This window comes from Hylobates moloch, unplaced genomic scaffold (genome assembly GCF_009828535.3).
Source record: "Hylobates moloch isolate HMO894 unplaced genomic scaffold, HMol_V3 SCAFFOLD_8, whole genome shotgun sequence".
NCBI classification, from domain to species: Eukaryota; Metazoa; Chordata; class Mammalia; order Primates; family Hylobatidae; genus Hylobates; species Hylobates moloch.
In genome coordinates, this window is record NW_026652283.1 from 26,821,517 (window position 1) to 26,837,475 (window position 15,959).

At 38.1% G+C, this 15,959-nt stretch overlaps 1 protein-coding gene across 11 annotated transcripts in view; it reads left to right on the forward strand.

Annotated features, from left to right (window-relative positions):
• Positions 1-423: 423 nt before the first annotated feature.
• Positions 424-15,959, forward strand: part of CCDC91 (coiled-coil domain containing 91) — a 356,689-nt gene continuing 341,153 nt past the window's right edge. For 6 of the 11 annotated variants that reach the window (XM_058442152.1, XM_058442150.1, XM_058442148.1 and 3 more), the window contains exon 1: positions 429-609. The gene's annotated coding sequence lies outside the window, so the exon portion shown is untranslated. Of the gene's footprint in view, positions 610-822; positions 846-15,959 lie in introns of those variants that run through there. The other 5 variants (XM_058442151.1, XM_058442153.1, XM_032159919.2 and 2 more) reach the window with 2 other exon arrangements.

Sequence of the window (15,959 nt, forward strand, 5' to 3'; positions counted from 1 at the left end):
CCATTTCTTGAGCACTTACTACATGTGAGCCACTTTGCTTAGTCCCCGGTTTTACTGTACTCTGCTTGGAAGTGGTGAAGAGATTCGGCGGATCTTCTTAGGACCAATCCTACAAAGTTCCAGATGGAACTCATTTTGATTTGGGGGACGGTTTATTTGCAGGGATTAGGTGGAGAAACAGGGCCTGCTACTCAAGAGGAATGAGAAACTGTAACTAACAGGAGGTAGAATGGGAAGGAGCATGGCAAAGTCACCCCTTTTCACAGGACAACTCTCCAAAGACCACGCACAAGCTGGGGTGGCAGAGCTCTGAATATGTGGCCCCGACCCGGGCCTCGGCCTGGGGCCACGTGACGCGCGTGTTTACGTTGAGTGACGGGCGCTGGGTTGGGCGGGCCTTGGCGGAAATCAACTTCCGGGGGCAGAGGTGTTCGAAGCCGGGTGGTGCGTGGGCTACCCCAACCTGTGTGGCTGGGCCGCGGTCTCCCATCAAGGGTCTGGGGCCGTGCCTCGGGTTTACGCGTAGGGGTCTGTGTGCTGGGGGTGGCTGACCGGCCAGCGTGGGTGAGCGGCGCGGCGGCGGCAGCGGAGAGCGAGAGAGAGGAGCAGGTAAGTGAACGCTCGTCTTCCGGGGCCTGGGTCTTGGGGTCGGGGCCGCGCGAGGCGGGCGGGGAGCGCCCCACCGGGGGAGGAGCACGGCCGAGCTTCCGCCGCCTGCAGCCCGCCTGCTCCGGCCTCGCCCTTGGCTGTCGCAGCGACCGGGAGCCAGGGGGCGTGACCAACCTCCAGCGGGAACGGAGCCAGCTCCCGGGGGTGGGAGTGCCCACTCGTTCCTGCGCTCGCCGGTAGAGGTACCGGTACCTGCACGTCCCAGAATCGAGTGTTTTCGAAAGTCTACGCCCACGAACACGTGATTATTGTGTCACCGAAGCGCCTACCGAATGGAGACCTTGATTCTTGCTTAGATTTCACAGAACGCGCCTGCTTTATGTATCCCCTTTTACTTTGCCAAGTACACCGGGGTAAAAGCTCTACAGCGTCTGCCAGCCACATTTCCTTAGAGTTTCTTGGGCCACATGTTGCAATAAAAGTGGCATTTCAGGGTCAAGGCAGGAGCCAGTAACTTTGCCAAGTGGTGAGGTATCCTTCGTCCCCGTTAGCACGCCTCCCTTTCCCAACAATAAAGATGTTTCCTCCATCTGCGCGTGTCGCCTACTGCGGAGGAAAGCTTTGGACATGAAACCTATTTTTGGCTTCACTTTAAGGAGTGGAACTCTATTAAAAGCTGCGCTGGTGTTTTTTTGGTAGGATGATGCTGCTGCTGCTACTCTCACTTGCTTCCTCGATGAGAGTTGGGGCAGAGCTTGATTTCCTGGAGGGTAAAGTTTTGGCCACAATTTTAGGTGACTCAGCGGCCCCTTACGAATTCTGACTCTTTCCTTCCCTCCCCTCTCAGCTGTGCGGATACTGATGCCACCTTTCTCTCCAAATATTAATCCGGGTGATGGTTTTTGGAAGCAGTTTGCATGTTGCGTGGTGGAGTTATTGGAGTGGGCTGACATTTTTCTTCACAATTTAAGGCAACCCTTCCCCCTCCACAATATTTAGTTGGGTGGGGTGACAGGGACTGACAACAAATTCGCTGTTGTGTTCCCTGCTATGGGAGAGTTCTACACTTAACGATCACCTGATTGCCCTCTGCTACAATTTCTATTGCGGTGAGGGGATTGGTTATAGTGTCTGTACCTATTAGGTAAATGTAGTAAGGGGCATGCCAGGCAGAGTGCACCTGCATGATGTTGGCTAACCAGTAAACTGTGTGGTAGAGAATTGCCCTGGTTACGAAGTTTGGTATCCTCCAGGCTGCCTAGGAGGGTGTTCTGTGGGCTGGGAAATCTTATGAACTGGTTTCCTAGCAACAGTATAAGCCCAATGGAATAAACATAAAGAAAACAAAGTGATGAAAGTTACAACTTACCTCTTAACTTTTATTAAATGGAAAAATGTAGCTTCTTATGGGAGTGATCCACTCAAAACTTCTGAGACATTTTTGTTTATTTTGATCATCTTAGTACTTAATAGCACACAAAAGAAACTGCAGAAAATCATCCCAGAGGGACATCACTTTGGTTTTGGGTGGTATTAAAAAAGAGAAAAAAGACGTTTAAAAATGAGCTTGTCTGGAGCTTAAATGGACAAATAGGAATTTGGTGTAATAGGCATTTTATGTTGTACTCATCTATATGTGTAAGATGTATGCATTACATGTGATTGTTATGAATGAAGATAGAAGACGGGGTGGGAGTGGAGTAGAGTGGATGGGTCGATAAGACTGGTTCCATTAAGTAAAGTGGAAGGGGAGTGTTTCAGATAAGTTGTTCCCAAACTCTAGGTCATAATTACAGCACTCGTTTATCAACCTGTTCCTTGTGATTTTTAATCTTCCTTGAAAGTTTATCAAATTTTCTTATTTTCTGTCCAAACAATGAGAACTTAATTGAAAAAGGCATCTCTCTTTAGATTAACTCTTTGTGTTTATGTATATCTGTTTCTTATTTACTAACGATAAATTAATATTTTAGATTTCCAGTATTTTAAGGATTTTTGGTCTCCTTACTGTTCCTCCCTGCCCTATTTCCATACCCAGTAAGTTTGGTTTAGCTCATTTAAATTGATGCATATTTTTTAAAAAAGGGCATATGTTGCTTTTTTTTTTTTAAAAAAAATCAAGGTTTATTGAGGTATGATTTATAACTAAAAAAGTAATTTTTATTATATTGCTGTATAAAGTCTGACAAATGCATATAATGGAACCACTGCCACAATCCAGACAAATAATATTCCCATCATTCTAAAAAGTTTCCTCCCCTCACTCATAGGTCCTACGAACCACTGATCTGTTCTCTGTCCCTATCTATAGCTTTGTCTTTTCTGGTATGTTATGTAAATGGAATCATACAGTATGTAGCCTTTTGTTTCAGGTTTCTTTCACTTAATGCTTTGATTCATCCATATTGATGCATGTTTGTTGATGCTTGGTTGTTTTTTACAGCTGAATAGTATTTCATTGTGTGAATATATCATAATATGTTTATTCGCCATTTGATGAACAGTTTTTGGCATTTAGGAATGAAGGTACTATAAACATTCATGCGCTGTTCTTTGTACATTAAGGTACAAGTCTTTGTGTAGACACATGTTGTCATTTCTTTTGGTTAAACATCTAGGAGTGGAATTCTTGGGCCGTGTGCAAGTTCATGTTTAACCTTAAAAGAAATTGCCGGCCGGGCGCGGTGGCTCAGACCTGTAATGCCAGCACTTTGGGAGGCCGAGGTGGGCAGCTCACGAGGTCAGGAGATCGAGACCATCCTGGTCAACATGGTGAAACTCCGTCTGTACTAAAAATACAAAAATTAGCCAGGCGTGGTTGCGCATGCCTGTAATCCCAGCTACTCAGGAGGCTGAGGCAGGAGAATTGCTTGAACCAGGGAGTCGGAGGTTACAGTGAGCCGAGATCGTGCCACTGCACTCCAGCCTGGTGACAGAGTGAAACTCCGTCTCAAAAACAAAAAAAAAAGAAAGAAATTACCAAACTGTTTTCCAAGGTAGCTGTTTCATTTTGCATTCCCGCAAGTGATGTTTGATGTTCCAGCTGCTCCACATTCTGGTCAGCACTTGTCATTTTATTTTTAATGTTAGCTATTCTAATATACATTTAGTGAAAACCCATTTATGTTTTAACGTGAATTTTTCTTCTAACATATTGAGCATCTTTTCCTGTGCTGTTATTTGCCATCTGTGTATCTTCTTTGATTGTCTGCTGAAATCGTTTGTTCATTTTTAAAAGGGTTGTTTGTTATTGATTTGCAATGGTTTATACAGTTTGGATACAAATTCATTATCATATATATGTTCACAGTATTTCCTTTGAGTCTGAGTCTGTAGTTTGTCCTTTAATTTTCTTAACAGTATCTTTCAAAGAGCAGAAGTTTTAAATTTTGGTGAAGTCCAGTGTATCAGTTTTTTCTCTTATGATTTGTGCTTTTTTATCATGAGAAATTTTGCCTAATCCAATGTTGCAAAGATTTTTTTCTTATGTTTTCTTCCAGAACTTTTATAGCTTTAGATTTTAGATTTAGGTCTGTGACCAATTTCAAGTTATTTTTTGCATATACCGTGAGGTAGGGGTCAAGACTCTGTGTGTGTGTGTGTGTGTGTGTGTGTGTGTGTATGTGTATGGATGCCCCAGTCTTGCAGCACCATCTCTTGAAAAGACTATTCTTACTGTGTCCAGAATTGGTTCCTTCCAGTGGGTTCTTGGTCTTGCTGACTTCAGGAATGAAGGCGCGGACCCTCGCAGTGAGTGTTACAGTTCTTAAAGATGGTGTGTCCGGAGTTTATTCCTTCCGATGTTCAGATGTGTCTGGAGTTTTTTCCTTCTGGTGGGCTCGTGGTCTTGCTGACTTAAGGAGCAAAGCCACAGACCTTCGCAGTGAGTGTTACAGCTCTTAAAGGTGGCACATCCGGAATTGTTCATTCCTCCTGGTGGGTTCGTGGCCTTGCTGGCTTCAGGAGTGGAGCTGCAGACCTTCGCGGTGAGTGTTACAGCTCATAGAGGTGGCGTGTCCTGAGTTGTTCGTTCCTCCTGGTGGGTTTGTGGTCTCACTGGCCTCAGGAGTGAAGCTGCAGACCTTCGTGGTGAGTGTTACAGCTCATTGTTACAGCTCATAAAGGTGGCGTGTCCAGAGTTGTTCGTTCTTCCTGGTGGGTTCGTGATCTCGCTGGCTTCAGGAGTGAAGCTACATACCTTCGCCGTGAGTGTTGCAACTCATAAAGGTAGTGTGGACCCAAAGAGTGAGCAGCAGCAAGATTTATTGTGAAGAGTGAAAGAACAAAGCTTCCACAGTGTGGAAGGGGACCTGAACGGGTTGCTGCTGCTGCCTCGGGTGGCCTGCGTTTATTCCCTTATTTGGCCCCACTCACATCCTGCTGATTGGTCCATTTACAGAGAGCTGATTGGTCCATTTTACAGAGTGCTGATTGGTCCATTTTATAGAGTGCCGATTGGTCCATTTTGACAGAGTGCTGATTGCTGCGTTTACAAACCTTTAGCTAGACACAGAGCGCTGATTGGTGCATTTACAATCCTTTAGCTAGACAGAAAAGTTCTCCAAGTCCCCTACCTGATTAGCTAGACACAGAGCGCCGATTGGTGCATTTACAAACCTTTAGCTAGACACAGAGCTCTGACTGGTGCATTTACAATCCTTTAGCTAGATAGAAAAGTTCTCCAAGTCCCCACCTGACCTAGAACCCCAGCTGGCTTCACCTCTCATTACTATCTTTTCTTCATTAAATTCCTTTGGCTTGCCTTGTCAAAAATCAGTTGACTATGTTTGTGTGGATTGCTTTGTAGACTCTATTTTGTTCCATTGTTCTGTGTGTCTGTTTGGCCAAAACCTCAGTCCTTATTATGGTAGCATTATAGTGTATCTTGAAGTCAAAAAGCCTGAGTCCTCCAACTTTGTTGTTATTTTTCAAAAATTTTTGAGTATTCGAGTCCTTTTTCTTTCCATGTACATTTTAGAATCTCTTTATTTCTATATAAAAGCATTGTGGAATTTTTAGTACGATTGCATTGAAGTTATGGATCCATTTGGGGAGAATCGACATCTTAAAAATGTTGTTTTCTAATCCATTAATAAAATACCTTTCCTGCCCCAGTGCTGTGGCTCATGCTTGTAATCTCAGCACTTTGGGAGGTCAAGGTGGGAGGATTGCTTGAGCCCAGGAGTTCAAGAGCAGCTTGGGCAACATGGCAAAACCGCATCTCTACAAAAATGAGAAAAATTAGCTGGGTGTGTTGCCATGCATCTGTAGTCCTTGCTACTTGGAAGGCTGAGGTGAGGATTGATTGAGCCTGGCAGGTAGGGGCTGCAGTGAGTTGTGATCATGCCACTGCACTCTAGCCTCTGCAACAGTGAGAGCCTCTTTCAAGAGAGAAAACAAAATGAAACAACCTTTCTACATTTATTTGGTCTTTGATTTCTCTGTTTTTAAGCTTTCCACATAAAAATGTTGCACATATTTTGTTACGTTTGTATCTAAATGTTTTATGTTGTTTGGTGCTGTTGTAAACAGTAACCTTTACAAATTTTTAAATTTCCAATTACTTATGTAAGCGAATCAATATTTTAATATTGATCTTGAATTTTTGAATTTTACAACCTTGTTAAACTCACGAGTTAGTTCTAGTAGCTTTTGTAGCTACTGCTGTCTGCTAGTAGAGACAGCTTTATTTCACATTTTCTCATTTGTTTGCCTTTTATTTTGTTTTCTTGTCTCTGCACTGGCTAGGACCTCTACTAATGTTAACTAGAACAAGTCAGATCGGCACAGATATCCTTGTATTGCTCTTCATCTTAGTAGAAAAGGTATATAGTCTTTTACCATTGCGTAGTTAGCTGTAAGTTTTTTGTGGATATCATTTTGACCCAGCCAAGGAAGTTCTCTTTAACTCGTGCTTAGAGCTTTAAAATTAATCATAAATGGATGTTGTATTGCTTTTTTTTGGTTGTGAACATTATAGTTGATTACAGTAGAAAGCTGGAAATAAAGGAAGATTATAAAAAAAAGTTACCCCATTTTCAGTAATCTGAGGTAGCTGCTGCAAACATTGTGGTGGCTTTTCTTTCAGTCTTTTCTTTTGCAAATGTATTTTAAAAACAAAATTGTTAATATTGTTTTATATTTTGCCCTTTTCACTCAGAATCACATTGGGAGTACTTACATCATGAATTATTTTGAGAAGTTGATTTGTAATGGTTATGTGTTACTGTGTTATATGGATACGCCCGTCATTTAATGATTTTCTTACTGTTAAATAGTAAAATTGTATTTTAGTTTTCCTTGTTGAAATTAACATTAAATATTTGTGCTTAACTCTGATAATTTTTCAAAGTAATTTATAAAAATTTTTGTCACTCAAAGTATATACATTTTTTTTCCAGGTTCTTATATCCACTGCCTCTGTTTGGTGTTCTTGAAATTTGTTCTTTAGGCTATTTATTGTAAGAAATTTGGGGTCAGTATCATTGGCTTTTTGGGCATCACCTTGAGGTAGAATCTTTGAATTTCAGAAACAGAGTTCCTTAGAGATCGGTCTAGTTCAAACCATTTTTTAAGTGGTTTAGAGTCTGTAATCATTAAATAACTTCTCTGCCTATACTATTTTGTTTCCGCTGATCTATACAGAATTACTGATGAATTATGTATAATATAATAGACCACCTGTGCTCTTCTTTTGACAAGAATTGTAGAAATCTTTGTGCCTAGCATCATGTAAAACCCTTTATATATGTTGTTTTATTGAACTCCAACTGCTACTTTTTGGTAGTAACATTTTTTTCCATTTCATAGACAAAGGAAACTGAGTCTCCAAGTGAGCAAACTTACCTAAGGTTGTATTAATAGTAAGTGGTAGAGCTTGAGTTTGTTCACATGTCTTCGTGAATCTGTGTTTTTATTCATAGGCTATACCATGAGTATTATGTTATTTTAGGTATTTTGTATATAGTATGCTTATTTTGAATATATTAATTTTAATGCTAACAATAAATTTACTAAGCAGATTAGCAAATTAGCATGAGATGTTATCAGTACTTCTGAAATGTTTATCCAAATTTATGTCCTCTTAAATCTATTCTTATTTTCTAAGTGGCGTAAAGATTATTGTTGGCTATATGCCATACAATTTTACTTAAATAATTAGGATCATATTTACTGTGACTAGTAGAGGATACAACAATTTATTTATTTTGAAATGTGAAGAATTTTGTGATTATAGGTTTAATAAATGGAGATCAAAAATAATGTTAATTACTTTATAAAATGAGCTGTGTTATAATTCTGGTAAAACAACTTGTTTTCCTTAGAAGGATATGTACATTTTGGTATTTACATTTCAGCGTGGACTATGTGAATGAAATAATTAGTTTGTGAAGTATGAAATCACTTTTTCCTTGTATTCAGAGAAGGTTGACTTTCCTGTGTCTACCACCTCCTATGTTTTTTATTATATTCAGCCCTGTGGTTAAAGAGTAGGTCTACATAATCATTTTAAAAAGCTGCTTACATTTTATATTACGAGAATTCAGAACTTCTGCAATTGTAGTAAAGACAGTGCTGCAGTGTTATGCAAGATCCATTAATCTATGAATATGCTTCACTGAAAGACCAGGGCTTATATGAATATTATTTAAAAACTACATGCTTAGACATCAGTAAAAGATAGTGATTAAAGATGAGATTAAGTATCTTTTAATTATGAATTTTGTACAGACAACTTAAAATTAGGTTAGACTTTTTGCTTAGTTTGCCCAAATTGGGCATGAAAAACAAAATAAGCCTGTGAAAGCTAAATGACATTAAATGGGCCACCCCGAATCAGAAGACAAGTTGCAATGAATACCTATTTTCCATTTTGCTGAATGAGAAGAATGTTTAATAAATGGTGATAGTTTTCATGAGATATGTAGATATTTTAAGTTTTGTCTCGTTGGTTATGCAGAAGAGATTTATTAATTTCTCTTTTTATTCAGTCTAGCAATTTCTGACTTGAGTGGAGTGTTGAATCCATTTACAATTAATGTATTTACTAATGCTTAAGGTAGTATTTATGGCTGTCATTTTGTTATTTTTTTCTGTATGTCAAGTAATTTTTTGTCATTCCTTAATTACATTATTGCGTTCTCTGCCTTTTTTTTGTATTAAGTATATATTTTCTAATGTACCATTTTAATTTCCTTGATTTTTTTTTTTTTTTTTGAAGAGACAGAATTGCCTAAGCTGAAGTTTAGTGGCACCATCATAGCTCACTGCAGCCTCCAGCTCCTTGGCTCAAGTGATTCTCCTGCCTCAGCCTCCCTAGTAGCTAGGACTACAGGTGTGTGCCATGATGCCTAGATAATTTTTTTATTTTTTGTAGAGACAGGTTCTTACTCTGTTGCCTGGGCTGGTCTTGAACTCCTGGTCGCAAGTGATCCTCTTACCTTGGCCTCCCAAGTGCTGGGAATACAGTTGTGACCCACTGCACCCAGCCTTGATGTTTCTTTTACTAAATATTTTTTGAGTTCTTAGTGGTTGCCCTGGGACTTACAAATGGTACCTTGTTTTATAATAATCTATATGAATTAATACTAACTAAATTTAAGTTTACAAATTTTGTTCCTATATATTCCCTCCCCTTCCTTCATGCTATTATTGCATAAGTTACATCTTTCTACATTAATACAGTGTCCATTAACACTGATTTGTAATTCTTGATTTATGCAGCTGTCTTCAATCACATAGGAGAAAAGAGCCACAACCAAACATACGTTTATATTTTCTTTTATATTTACCTATGTAGTTATCTTTACCAGTGTTCTTAATTTCTTTACGTAGATTCAAGTACTGTCTCTTGTCCTTTCAGTTCAGCCTGAGAGACCCACGTTAGTATTTCTCGTAGATAAGATGTGCTAGCATACATTCTCTTTGGTTTTATCTGAGAAAGTCATAATTTCTTCATATTCAAATAATAGTTTTGCTGGAATTAGAATTCTTAGTTGGCAGTCTTTTTCTTTCAGGAATTTGAATGTATCTTTCCACTGCCTCTGGCCTCCATGGTTTTTAATGAGAAATCAGATATGAAATCTTATTGATGATTCCCTATTTTTGATGAGTTGCTTCTCTCTTGTTGCTTTCAGTATTCTGTCTTTATTTTTTGAAAGTTTGGTTATGTGTTACAGTGTGGATCTCTTGAATTTTATCCTACTTTGAGTTTATTGAGCTTCTTAGATGTATAGATTAATGCTTTTCATCAAATTAGAGAAGTTTCCTTGTGTTGTTTCTTCAAATATTCTTTCTGCTCCTTCCTTTTTCTCCTCTTTTTCTGGTATTCTCATTATGCATATGTTGGTATGCTTGATGGTTTCCTATAGGTCTTTGATGCTCTGTTTATTTTTCTTCATTCTTTTTTCATTCTGTTCCTTAGCCTGGATAATCTCAATTGACCTATCTTCAAGTTCACTGATTTTTGTGCCAGCTCAAATGTGCAGTTGAACTCTTCTAGTGAATTTTTGAATTAAATTATTATACTCTTTAACCCCACAATGTTTGTTTTTTTTATTTTGTAATCTCTGTCTCTTCATTAATAATCTGTATTTGTGAGATATTGTTATCATACTTCATATATGGTTTTCTTTAGCCCTTTGAAACCATATCTAAGAAAATATTTAGAGAAAACATTTTAGTGTCTTTGTCTCATAAGTCCAATGTCTGGGCTTCCTTAGGGACAATTGGCTGCCTTTTTTCTCTCTCTGTATAGATCATCCTTTCTTGCTTCTTGCATGTCTCACAATTTTTTGTTGAAAATTAGATAAATAATATCTAATGTGGTAACTCTGGAAATCAGATTCTCCTCCTCAGGGTTTCTTCTTGTTGCTGCTCTTGTTATTTGTTTGCATAGTGACTTTCCTGAACTCTTCATGTAAACTTTGTATTCTTTTTATGTGTGGCCACCAAAGTCTCTGCATGGTTGGTACTGGACAGCTAATGATTGGACTGTTATTTCCCTAAAGCTTGGAAGCAATGAGTCTCCCAGCATTTGCTGATGGTCTCTGTGTGCATGATGGGGCATGCCTTCAATGCTTAGACAGGCAGTTTATAACTCTACTTTAGCTTTTAGTTCCTACTTGTACAGAGCTTAAAGTGTAGCAAGAAGTCAAAGCTTAGGTCGTCTTTTCAATTCTTTACTGAGCACTTGCATGAGCTTGGCCATCTGGAGTTCAAGGAATATGTTGGATCTTATCAGAATCCCCTATTGACATTTCATTACCTAGCTTTTACTTTTAAGATTCTGGTCAGCTTGTTGTTTGCCCCAACTGTTACTGCCACCTCAGGCAACTTGATGTTAAACAGTTGGCTCAGTTGGTTTTTGACAGATGCTATCTGGGGAAAGGTTATTGGCACTGGGCAAGCTCTTAGGTCAAATAAAGACAAGTAAAGGAGTGGTGTTTTCCAGGGAACTGCCAGACAGGTCAATAATGACAATTTCTGGGAATGGGGTTTTGGAGGAGGTCCAACCCTATTTTGCCCCTCCTGGTGACTGCTAGGCTGCTGGATTTTATTGTGATTTTTGAGCCTCCTAGTTTTCAAGGCTCTCATGGTACTGGAGATAGTGGGATGAGATTAAAATGCCATAAAACTTGCTGTTCTTAATGAAAATCAAGCATTTTTCTGTAATACATTCTCCCTAGATTGATGCAAGCCTTTGATTAATTTCTAGAGTTCCGAAAAAAGTTGACTTTGACAATTTTTGCTGCTGTTTTTCTTGCTTTATGGAGGAAAGGATTTTTGGAGTTCCTTAATTCCACTATTCCTGCTGATGTCACTGTGTAGTATTTTAATAGCCCAAGTTCTTCTTAATGTCACCTTATCCCATTTATACTTATATTCCACCACTTTGCTTCATCTTTATCATCTATGGTATACAGCTTCATATGAGATCATTTGGGGATTATTCTAATTCAGATATGTAAAAATTTCCCATATGTAGCAAACCATTTAACAATATTAGGCATCTGCTTAGTGCTGTGAAAATTCTACAGGGTGAAAATTACAGTCTGTTCCTAAATTTAGTGAGGTGTCTGCAGTATAGTTAGGAATTTATATATGTAAAAAAAGTTGAATTATGGATTACATGAGTGAAAGAGATCTGAGAAGGTAGAAGGTAAGCTACTCTTATTAATAATAAGTAGTATGATGCAGACATAGAGCATTATTAGCCATTATGTAATTTTGTTCTTAAATAATTTGGGTCAGTTTTAAATAGAGGAAATCTTCAGTTTAGGCTTGTGAATTATGGCTAAAAATTCAATTGAATTGCCAAAATGATTACACTGAATATTATTAGTGATTATTAAACACTGTGTGCTATGCCTGAACATATTACTTGGAGAAATTGGATTTTCTGGTTAATGGAATTTCCTAGTAAAAGAAAAACAACCAGAAACCCAGTTTTTCCTTGATTTTGTGAAAATATCTAGACATGTATTTGTGGGTTTTGATGCCTTAATTATTGAAGGTAAATGACCTCTCCCTCTGTCCCTTTTTAAAGCATTTAACTGAATGCTTATCAAGCTGTGGTACCTGGCAGTCATAATTGAGAATATTATTTTCCAGTGCTGTAGAAGAGAGTCACATGACTGTTGCCCTCAAATAATTGGTAAAAACATGGGGTTAAAATGTAGCTGTATTGTATCTTTGGGTTCTTACAATATGAATATATGTGAGTTTTTGTGTTTTATTTAAATCACTTTTCTGCATGAGGAAGACATTAATGGTTTGCAAATGTTGTAAATGATTATTAGAGATGCTTTTTCATGCTCATGTTAGCCAGTCCTTGATACGCATTCATTTTTATTATTAGTTTTCTGATTAAAGATAAAATGATGCATACTGGCATTTTTTGGGGAAGTAATGCTATTATATATTTTACCATTCAGAAAGCAAAATTAGCAATTCCTAGTGTAAGCAATTTCAAATTTTCACACTCATCATGAATTTAAGGATGCAAAGGACCTGCTTTATATTCCTGTATTTTTTTTGTGAGGGAAAGTCATGTTAGGTATTTCTAAGATGTATTTTTCTCTTGTCTTTACTCTCCTTATTACATTTGAATCATGTGTAGTTTTAAGCTGGTATTTATTTACTTATTTGTTACCAGACAGGTGTCTCATGTTTGGGTGGTATATATTGCTACCAAAGGCTCACCATAAAGTTGCTCAAGGTGAAGAGAGTCGGTTTCTAAAAGTACAGCTAATTCTTCTGTAGTCTCTAGTTAATGTAAAATATAAAAAGTCAACCAAATACATTTATACACAATTAAAGGAATACTTATATGCAATTATAGGAATTTAGTAAATAAAACTTTTTAGTATCATTGCTACCATGCATAATTAACATTTTTAAGATTTATTACATATTTACTCAGTAGAGGAACAGGATCAGTTGACATTTCTTTAGGACCCTGACATTATGGCATATGAAGAATGTTGGGAGTGCCTAGCTTGCCTGTTGGAAAGCCTTGGATTTTTAGTTAATGACTCGGCTAGTCTTCATAATGGTGAAGAGGAAAACTCAGATATTGCTCATAGGATGTCAGGTGTATCAGGAATATGCTCAATTATAGAGAGAAAGGAGAATAAAGAGAAGGGAGAATGAAGAGGGTAAGGAGAATGAAGGTGTGCTTCAGACTTTTTTTTTTTAACGTGCAAGTCTAATAGTTATATTGGGTGGATTAGAGTCTATATGAATTAGAAGTCATTTGTAGATACTGGTACTCAATTACATATTAAGTACGGAGGTAAAAAATAATGACAAATTATTCATACTAAAGTCAGGATGAGTTGAAAAAATGTGCTGAGGATACCAGCACTTTTATTTCAAGTAAAAATGAAAATGAGTGGTTAAAACAAGTTTTAAAAGAAAAACTTCAGCCAAATTAAATTTAAAGGAGTTTAATTGAGCAATGAACAATTTGCGAATTGGGCAGCCCCCAGAATTACAGCAAATTCAAAGAGACTCTAGTGCAGCCACACGGTAGAAGAAGATTTGTAGACAAAAAAGGAAATGACATACAGAAATTGGAAGTGAGGTACAGAACATTTGGATTGGTTACAGATTGGTGTTTGCCTTATTTGAACACAGTTTAAACACTCAGCAGTGTATGAATAGTTGAAGTCTTTCTGCTGGAATTGGCTAAGACTCAGCTATTGTTAGAGATGCATACTCCTAAGTTAGGTTTTCAGTCTTGTCAGCCTATTAAGTTAGGTTGCAGTTTGTCCACAAAGACTCAAATATGGAAGTATAGAGTCCTTCTCAGGCCATATTTGGTTTGCTTTAGCAATTCCCCCCATTTGCTCATGTTCTCAATTTTGAGAGATTGAGCACAACTTTAGTCATTAATGTCACAATCATCGTAGTAAGTGTACTTATTTGGTCTTGAAACCCACCAGGAAACAGTAGAACAGTGAGTTTTGCAAGAGTACCTCCTTATGCTGGAATGTCCTGTTTACAGGGGAAAAACAAACCAGGTCTGTTCTCCTGTAGGATTTATGTGTTTCCTTAAAGTCTTAGTTTGATTATGTCACATTCAGCATGAGCAACTCCAATTTTGTTTGGTTTGGTCTGTTGGGGCCTACTGAGTGAGTCTAAAACAACGGCCACCTATAATTTTGTTTAAAAAAAAATTACCCCTTTTTGGTCAGGTTCTCACTTAGGTGAGAGTGTGACCAAAACTTAGAGCCTTAGCACCACTCTCTGTTACCATCATCTGGGTTTTCAGTCTCAGCACGTCATTCATAGGTTACAGTAGCCTCATGGTCACACATTTCTTTCAGCTCTTGTCATTCCACTTGAAGAGAGACCATTAGATGTTCTAGAGATGGCTGCATGCAAACATTTAAAACCTTTGAGAGAATACAGTGCACTAGGGAGACTATTATGACTATCGGGAGAATAATACCAAAGGTTTGGAGTATGCTCCTTACCTAGGGTCTCCATAAACCAAAGCTCCTAAACTCAAATAGATCAAAGAATGAGCTAGATAAGGAGTCTACTCACTCAACTAAGTAGTTTTTTCATTAATCACCTGCAACTGAATTTCTATAATACCTGATGCTTTCTCTATAGGCCGTAAGTGCCAGTGGCTGCACAGGTACTTCTGTGTTTAGCCACTTGTACTATTTAGCATAACTTTTACAAGAGAATTTAAAGTTTGTTGTGTGAACATAGCCTTTACAGTATATAAAGCCTATCATGCTATAGAGCCTATCATGAGGGATACATTTCTAATCATTGCCTCTTTTATCCCAAACCATGGCAAAAGGACCTAACAAATGATGCCCTTCCAGAGAAGTGAAGGCCTCCAGGCAATGTTTTCTTTAACCCATGATGTGGGTTAAGAGGAGTGAATCAATGTTCTGTTTCTGATTGATTATGAGGCAAAGTTTCACACTCACATTGGGCCTTCATCTTTTATCTCTCAAAGTGTAAGATTATCCATGTATAAGGCTGGCTGCAAAATTCTTCACAAATAAAAGTATATCCCGTAAGTGTACACAACAGACCTTTTTCCACTTCTATTGTTCAGAGGCATAAGCAAGGAAGAAAATATTCAAAGATAAGAGTCTAATGATAGCAGAGAAATCTTAATCTGTGATCTTGGGAAAAGCTGTTCACATCAAGGATGCCGTCTTCTTCTGGGGAAAAACTTCTCTGGTTAGCTTTACCTTAAGGATTTCAATGGGTGTACAGTTCCAAAAGTGTGGAGGGACCCTTCTCAGTTGTGAGATTATGAACCCAAGGTTCAAGGTTCCAAAGTTTTGCTGCAGAGTGGATGGCAAGGGCAGTCTTTCTCTGATGTTCTCAGAAGATCCAGTCTTTGGATTCTAAAGGAATTAATTGTCCTCAAAACCATAAAAAGCTTTATTGACCTGATGAAAATACGGTACAATAATTTAGTGTTACAACATCAGTCCTCTTGCATGGGAAAGTTCTTATACAACCAGAAAACATGCATTGAAAATGACAAATGAAATCCCTTTATAAATGTTTAAATGGCCCATCAGGTAGACAAATGTGCCTGAAGCTTTGATTGTCTTCTGAAGAATATGGAATGGAACATTGGTTATAAACTATTTTTATAATTTATAAGTCACCACATCAATATATTTAATTTGGATCATTTTATCTTTTCCGTGATGAGTCATGGAATGCAGAACTTTTAATAATGAAAGGTTTAAGGACTCAATAAGGACAAGGCAGCTGTTCTGGTTTTTCATGAGTCCATGCTTAACATTGGACTTGATTCTCCAAATTAGGTGCATAGCACTGGTAACTGATGAGTTATCACTGGT